At 44.1% G+C, this 8,631-nt stretch overlaps 1 long non-coding RNA gene across 1 annotated transcript; it reads right to left on the bottom strand.

Annotated features, from left to right (window-relative positions):
• Nucleotides 1-5,887: 5,887 nt before the first annotated feature.
• On the bottom strand, nucleotides 5,888-7,540 carry LOC133259809 (uncharacterized). Its single transcript, XR_009740524.1, has 3 exons — nucleotides 7,526-7,540; nucleotides 6,764-7,052; nucleotides 5,888-5,988 (listed from the first exon to the last, which is right to left on the bottom strand). It is a non-coding gene; the product is annotated as an uncharacterized LOC133259809 (long non-coding RNA).
• Between the last annotated feature and the right edge of the window lie 1,091 nt (nucleotides 7,541-8,631).

The following is an 8,631-nucleotide window of genomic DNA, read 5'->3' as shown; positions in this document are numbered from 1 at the left end:
TCAACCAGTCCATCCTAAAGGAGATCAGTCCTGGGCATTCATTGGAAGGACTGATGTTGAAGCTGAAACTCCAATACTTTGGCCACCTGATGTGAAGAGCTGACTGATTTGAAAAGACCCTGAAGCTGGGAAAGATTGAGGGCAGGAGAAGGGGATGCAGAGGATGAGATGGTTGGATGGCATCACCGACTCAATAGATATGGGTTTGGGTGGATTCTGGGACTTGGTGATGGCCAGGGAGGCCTGGCGTGCTGCGGTTCATGGGGTTGCAAAGAGTCAGACACAACTGAGCGACTGAACTGAACTGAACTGAGAGCTCTTCTGCAGAACTAAAATCTTCAGGAAATGGAAGATGAACTATTTAATGAAGCATTTTTTATTCCAGAGAGAAGGTCATAGTTTTATAACTTTGACAACTACAAAAGTTCATCAGGAAACCACATGAGGCTGGATTAAAGAAAGGCAGGACCTCTGTAAAACCTGATCCTTATCAGCATCCTGACCCTTGAACTATTGCTATAAAACTCCGCTGGCAAAATAATAAAGCTATTCCTTTTTTTTTCCTTGGCAGTGCCACGTGGCTTGCAAGATCTTAGTTCTCCAACCAGGGTTCAAACTCGTACTCTCAGCAGTGAAAGCGAAGAGTCCTAACCACTGGACAGCCTCGGAATTCCCTAAAGCTGTTCTTTTCTACTTCCCCTCAAACTCTTATCTTGAGATTCCATTTGGCACAGGGCTGAGTTGTCAGCATCAAAATCCCCTCTCAGCTACAAGGGTCTGTGAGCCTAATTCAGTAACCTTATATGTTCATCCAGCCTTTCTCTTGTTTTTCTTCTCTTTCTTTCTTTTTTGGCCACTCAGTGCAGCATGTGGGATCTTAGTTTCCCATCAGGGATCGAACCCGTGCCCCTGTTGCAGTGAAAAGGGAAAAAGAGGAATGAGTTTTTCTGTTTCCCTTTCCTGAGAACAAAGAATTTAAAGAGAACAGTGAGCAGGCCTGAACATCCCTCGTTTGTTTTTTTTTTACTTTAACTGCTCTTAACTCTGCATGTCTGTAACTAAATTTGCTTTTCTGTTCGCTGACTTCGCAGGAGCCACGCTTCACACTTATTTCCTTTGACTCCATGCTAAATACATCCCTTATCTGGTGCTCACCCTTACAACACTCTTCCCCTTGTAGTTAACACATCAGAAAGGAGGCCGCAGAGCCCCCGAACTGCCAGACTCGATGACTGGGTTATGGATGGCAGTTGATGACTGTCTTTGAAACAATGCAAGAGGAAGAAACCAAGAGCCTATCACCTTTGCCCCTCATCAGCAACTCCTGACTGCAAGCCGGTGACTTATGTAAGCCCCTCCAGTATTCTTGCCTGGAAAATCCCATGGATGGAGGAGCCTGGTAGTCTGCAGTCCATGGTGTCGCTAAGAGTCGGACACGACTGAGCGACTTCACTTTCACTTTACACTTTCATGCATTGGAGAAGGAAATGGCAACCCACTCCAGTGTTCTTGCCTGGAGAATCCCAGGGATGGGGGAGCCTGGTGGGCTGCCCTCTATGGGGTCGCACAGAGTCGGACACGACTGAAGCGACTTAGCAGCAGGTTCCTCAGGGAGATGGGGGGCAGGGCACAGTCCTTGAGGCGTGAGCCTACTGTGTGCCCCTCTCCTCGGGCTAGAATAAAGGCCATCTATCTATTTCCTCCACACCCTGTCTCCGTATTTTTCATTCGGCTTTGGTGTGCGGGGAAGGCCGAGATTTTGGCCAGCCACACGCCCTGCACTGGGAGTTCAGAGTCGTCACCGCTGGACTGTCAGGGAAGTCCCTCTCTTGTTTTTCTTCTTCAGGTTGCCCGTACGTTCAGAGCTGTTTATACTTGGGATCACCCAGTCTTTTCTGTTTTTAGTTTTCTCCTTCCCCTCTTCCCCTTCTTCCGTCTCCTCTTCCTTTCCTGGTTTGTTATCTTTTTATTTTCTTCAAACTTTAAACTTCTTATTTTGTGTTGGGATATAGCCTATTAACAACATTGTGGTAGTTTGAGGTGAACAGTGAAAGAACTCAGCCATGCGTACACATGTATCCGTTCTCCCCTAAACCCCTCTGCCTTCCAGGCTGGCACGTGACACTGCATGGAGTTCCATGTGCTGTACAATAGGCCCTTGTTGGTTATTCACTTTGAATGCAGTGGTGTGTACATGACCTTCCCAAACTCTCTCTCCTCCCACTGGCAACCTTAAGTTCATTTTCTAAGTCTGTGAGTCTCTTTCTGTTTTGTAAGTAAGTTCATTTGTATCATTTCTCTTTAGAGTCCACAGGTAAGGGATGTCACACGATATTTCTCCTTCTCTGTCTGACTTATTTCACTCCGTGTGACAGTCTCTAGGTTCATCCATGTTGCTGCAAATGGCATTATTTCATTCTTTTTAATGGCCGAGTGATACTCCTTTGTATATATGTACCACATCTCCGGGTTGTTATCTCTTAAAAAAGCTGCATAATCACTGTCAAGATATCCAAACATACCAAAAAGTTCAAGGAGGAATCTTTCCGGGCCCATAGATAATCTTTGCTGGTGTTGATATGGGTAGCAAGCAGCCAAAATGCCTGTGATTCTCTTGTCACTCAGCAGTGTGTCACAGATACACATGTTTTTTTATTGCTATTCTGTTTTTTAAATAATTATTATTATTTTTTTATTTAGCAAGGCTTTTGTTCTATTTCCAATGGCTTCAAAGTCTTTTACTTTCAATTTTATTTCAACGAAGCCAGCAGGTGTTTAGATAACAAAGCCTCTATCTTTTTTCAATACTTCTTGAGCTTCCAGATAGATTGCTATTGGTTTTTCTTGATACTGAGTGTTCTTGGTTTCAGTGTTAAGGTTCTTTTGCTCCATCATGATCCATTTGATATGGAGTTTATGTGTTTCTATTTTTAGTGTTCTCCCCGTTTAAATTTTTTACTTTTCTTTTTAAATTAAAAAATAATTAGCCATCTATTACTTTTTTCTTAAAAAAAAAAAAAAATGTTTGGCTGCACACCATGGCATGTGGTAGCCTAGGTCCCCAATCAAGGATTGAACCTGCGTCCCCTGCTTTGGAAGGCAGAGTCCCAACCACTGGACTGCTGGGGAAGTCACTCTTTAAAACAATTAAAAAAAAGTCCCTTAAAAAAAGTCAATTCTGCTTCATTGACTATGCTAAAGCCTTTGACTGTGTGGATCACAACAAAACTGGAAAATTCTTAAAGAGATGGGAATACCAGATCACTTTATCTGCCTCCTGAGAAACCTGTACTTGGGGGGGGCGGGCGGTGGTGGGGGCAAGAAGCAACAGTTAGAACCAGAACAGTTAGAACCAGACAACTGACTAGTTCAAAACTGGAAAAGGAATATGACAAGGCTGTATATTGTCACTCTGCTTCTTTATCTTAAATGTAGATTACATCCTGTGAAATGCCAGACTGGATGAATCACAAGCTGGAATCAAGATTGCCAGGGGAAATATCAACAACCTCAGATATGCAGATGATAGCACTCTAATGGCAGAAAATGAAAAGGAACCAGGGAGCCTTTTGATGAGAGTGAAAGAGGATAGTGAAAAAGCTGTTTTGAAACTCAACATTCAGAAAACTAAGATCATGGCATCTGGTCCCATCACTTCATGGCAAATACAAGGGGAAAAAGTAGAAGCAGTGCTAGATTTTATTTTCTTGGGCTCCAAAGTCACTGCAGACAGTGACTGCAGCCTTAAGATTAAAAGATGCTTGCTCCTTGGAAGAGGAGCTATAACAAACCTAGACAGCGTATTAAAAAGCAGAGACATCACTTTGCTGACAAAAGTGCATCTAATCAAAGCTATCATTTTTCCTGTAGTCATGCACTGATGTGAGAATTGGACCATAAAGAAGTTTGAACGCTAAAGAATTGATGCTTTCAAATTGTGGTGCTGGAGAAGATTCTTGAGAGTTTCTGGACTGCAAGGAGATCAAACCGTCAATCCTAAAGGAAATCATCCCTGAATATTCATTGGAAGGACTGATGCTGAAGCTGAAGCTCCAATCCTTTGGCCACTTGATGTGAAAAGCTGACTCACTGGGAAAGACCTTGATGCTGGGAAAGACTGAGGGCAAGAGAAGAAGGGGGTGGCAGAGGATGAGATGGTTGGATGGCATCACTGAATCAATGGACATGAATTTGAGCAAACTCCGGGAGATAGTGAAGGACAGAGGAGCCTGGTGTGCTGCAGTCCATGGGGTCACAAAGAGTCAGACACGACTTCGCAACTGAACAACAAACAACAATTTGTGAAATGAGAATGCACATCAACAAGGAGTCTTCCCCTTCCCACCCCCCGCCCCCCCAGGATCTTAGTTTCTCAATCAGGGATTGAACCCACTCTTCCTCCAGTGAAAGCACAAAGTCCTAGCCACTGGACCACCAGGGAATTCCTCCAAGTGGGTCTTGTTAACATTCTCAGGTGGGCCCAAGAGCTGCATTTCTACCAAGCTCCTAGGGAGTGCTGAAGCTACTGTTTTTTTTTTTTTTTTTTAAATTATCCTTCTTATGTTACATTCTCCCCACCCCCTCAATATTTAATTAAAAAAAAATTACAAGAGTCCTTCTTTGGAAAACCAGAATATAGTTTTGAAAGACTTCCAAGGAAATGACACGAGTCTTGTGTTATAACACTGTGTTTCATAATAGTCAGAGGCAGGAAACTCTTGAGAATCCATGGATGGGCACCAGGTAGGTTATACCAATGATGTGAGGCCTAGAACAATCTGATCTGGACTCAGAAGGGGCAAGATACTGCACTCTGACTCAACACTTACACAAGAGTAGTTCCTGGGTGAGGGGCTAGGGTGACATCCCTAACCTATGTTTTCTGCCAGTTGCAGAGATATCTCCAAGGCTGTTTCCACAGGCCACAGGCAGGGGTTGCCATTGATGGAATTAAGCTGGAATATTCAGCACATTCACATGTGGCTTTGCTCTAAGCTATGGCTCCTCTTACTGTTTATAGTCCTTAGCATATTGGCCTACTCTACACATATCTCTAGGGGATTCCTCCGGTGGCTCAGCTGGTAAAGAACTTGCCTGCTAATGCAGGAGACACAGGAGATGCTGGTTCCTTTCTTGGGTCAGGAAGATTCCCCTGGAAAAGGGCATGACAACACACTCCAGTATTCTTGCCTGGGAAATCCCTTGGACAGAGGAGCCTGGCGAGCTACAGTCCATGGGGTTGCAAAGAGCTGGACACGACTGAGTATGTGTGTGCACACACTTGTATCTCAACCCATTTGTGAGGCTGGTTTTGATGAGACTATGGATAAGGCAGTTAGGGCAAAGGGGAATGAAACTCTATACTCTGACTGTAGAGGTTCAGCTTGGTTTAAGATTTTCAGTTTCCAGCTGCAAAGTCATAATTTTTGTATCTCTGGCACTTGGGAGCACTGGAGACATTTTTCTAGCATACAAGCATTGTTGGGGGTTGGATAGTTGTTGATTGGGGCAGAGGAAATAATTTTATGATGATTGTTTTTGTGCCACTTACATGGAAATCCCCTGGAGTCAGTGACAAAATACGGAAGCAAACTCAGTTTTGGAAGGGCACACCAAGGAGATGGCAACAATGATTGCTTCAATACAGATTGACTCATTATATGGGTGGGTTGGTACCTCAAAGAGATCATTTGTAGTTGATGTTGGAGAAATGTAGCGTGGGAGAGGTGAATGAATTTAGATCAAGGCTTGACATATAGATGTTTTTCAGTTAAAATTTTATATATCTAATCAGTGTGAAGGGCAAATCTGGGCAAAGAAAGTAAGAAATCTGAAAACCTTCTTGCAATATAGCCTAATTTATTTACTCAGAATAATTTGGGCATAATTCTTTTTTTTTTTTTTTGGGCATAATTCTTCATAAGGAATATTTATTTTCCCTGGCTTCTTCTTTCTGATGGTTCCTTCTCGATCTCTTTTTCTCTGTCGCTGTTAAAAAAAATAAACAAATTTAGTGATTCGTACAGACATTGGAAGAATCCATTAATCTTTTGAATGTTAGCAGAACTTCATAGCTATTCTTAAAACACTCCTATCTCTCCTGATCCATGTATCTATCTATTCATAAAATATTAATGAGCAAATAAAGTGTTAGACCCTGAGGACAGACAAATTAATGAAGTGATGGCTCTGCTCTTGAGCACAAGTCTAGTGTTTAGGCATTCACTATAAATACTGAACCACCTACTCTTCTGACACTCTCATTAACTTCTCTTTTAGCTGTGCAAACGTAAGGAGTTTGGCAGAATCTCCAGGATCTGAGGCCATCATGGTAGTAGAGACACTGGGGGTGGAAGTCAGGGCGTCTGGATCTATGTCCTTCTTCCAAGTTGTTAGCCTCCCTGGGCCTCAATTTTCACAGTTTCTTTTTTGTTTTTTGGCCATACCAAGTGGCATGCAGAATCTTAATTCCCCGAGTGGGGATGGAAACCGGGCCCCCTATAGTGGAGGCATAGATTCTTAACCACTGGACCACAAAGAAAGTCCCTCAATTTTCACAATTTCGAAAGAGTTTCCTTGGGACTAAATGACTTGAGATGTTGGAAATTCGTGCCTGTGACTGACTTTTTGCCCAACCCAAGTAAAATATCTTGTCACCCTTGCTCCATTTCTCCTGACCTCTTCCTTGATTTTTCTGGAAAAACCATGGTTCACTAATATTTGGTGTCATTGGAATTGGAGGAGAGGGGGCTGAGAGATTTACCTTTCAGGAAGACAGAAATATTCACAGATATATTTCTGTTTAAAGTTGTTTCTGTTGCCTCCGCAGCCAGTGAAGATGAAGGGCTCACAGACAAAGGTGTAAGTGTTGTAGTAGAATCTGGTCAAAACTAATTTACAGTTGCCTGACAAAGGAGGGTAGTTGCAGTACTCTGTGCGGGAGAGTCCTGGAGTCAGGTTTTCCTTTCCAGGGCCAAGTTGGCATCCTTCTCCTCACAGACTCAGCCTACTGATGCCCATCAGCCTGTGTGAATCTGCCTGACCCTATAACACTGGGAGAGTCCCTTGAGCCTGAATTTCGCTATGTACTGATACAGGGCAAGGATTCTAGTCTGTAGCCCAGGTCTGTGACTCAGATCCACAGCTGGAGAAGGACAGTAAGGGAGTTCTGCTACCTTACCTACAGTAAGGGAATTCTGTCTCTCTCAGGAGAGACCTGAAGCTCCCTGCATTTACCCCAGTACTCCTCCTGGATTTTAAATCTATCCCATTTCCTGACCCTGCACGTCACCAGAGGTCAACAGCTTATCCATTCCCCCAGGGACACAGGTCCCCCTCCATAGAGTGCAGACACACAAGCGAAAAAGGCCTTTGGCTCTCTACATCTCCTCCTGAAGGATAGGCTTAAAGTGCCCCAACTGGCAGAAAGTCTTCCTCTCCTTCACCAGAGTCTGTGTCCTCTCCCATCCTGCATCCCCTGCTCCCCCTCTGCCCCCCGCCTTTGGGCCTAGCCATTCAGACTTACCTGGTTTCACTGAGACGATGGAGATCGGTGGTTAGAGCAGAAGTGAGGACCATGTTGGAGACAAAGGAGGAGTTAATGTCAGTCTTCTTGAAGTTCAACCACAGCCCTTACCCACAATAGGGAATTTGCTCTGTTTACTCTGAGTATTTCATACACGTCCATTAGAATGTGAGTCGAGAGCTTCCCTGGTGGTACAGTTAATCTGCCTGCCAAAGCAAGGGATACGAGTTCGATCCCTGGTCCGGGAAGATCCCACATGCCGTGGAGCCACTAAGCCTTTATGCCACGACCACCAAGCCCGTGTGCTGCAACTATTGAAGCCCGTGCACCTAGAGCCCAGGCTCCGCAAGAGAAGCCACTGCGATGAGAAGCCTGGGCGTGCAGCAGCCACAGAGTAGCCCCTGCTTGCCACAGGTAGAGAAAAGCCCGCAAGCAACAGTGAAGACTTGGCACAGCCAAAAAATTAAAAAAAAAAAAGAAAGTGAATTGAGCAAATTAATTTAAATAAGTAGAATGTGAGTGCCCTAAGTCTGTGATCACTTCTGCTTCCCTGTATCTGTGGAATGTAACACAGTGGTCCTGGACGTATGTGTTAAATAGAATTGATTTCACCTGACATACACACATTCATGCACATGTATATTCACACCAATAAGAGAATTTCCTGGACACTCCTGACGTCGATCTGATGTTCATAATCCCCACTCTTACACTGAAATCTCTCAGAAAAAACTTAACGCGACTGTCCTTTCTGTCTACCTCCTCTCATCCTTAGGCAGAACTTAATGGGACCCCCAACATTTGATACTCTAAGAGCCGTGCTGTTTGAAATGGAAGGACGACTTGATTCCTGCTTATTGGCAGCAATGTCTTCCAGGATGCCGCCTAGATCCCCTTTCATAGTGCCCTCCTTGGTTACCCCTTCTATTTTGCCTTACGTCCAAGATATCCGGTTTCGCACAAGCTTTTTCTGAGAGATGGAGTAAACAAGAAACCAGAATGTGTATGGAGGGGCATGGAAAAGATGAGGCCCAGAAAAAAGTGAATCCATTCAGACTTCATGGTGCTGCAGATAGTAGATAGGAAGAGTCCTGGATGGGGCTGGT

Source organism: Bos javanicus, chromosome 13 (genome assembly GCF_032452875.1).
Source record: "Bos javanicus breed banteng chromosome 13, ARS-OSU_banteng_1.0, whole genome shotgun sequence".
In the NCBI taxonomy this organism is placed as follows: Eukaryota; Metazoa; Chordata; class Mammalia; order Artiodactyla; family Bovidae; genus Bos; species Bos javanicus.
The sequence above is the reverse complement of the archived record's forward strand: the minus strand, read 5'-3'. Positions and strand labels throughout refer to the sequence as shown.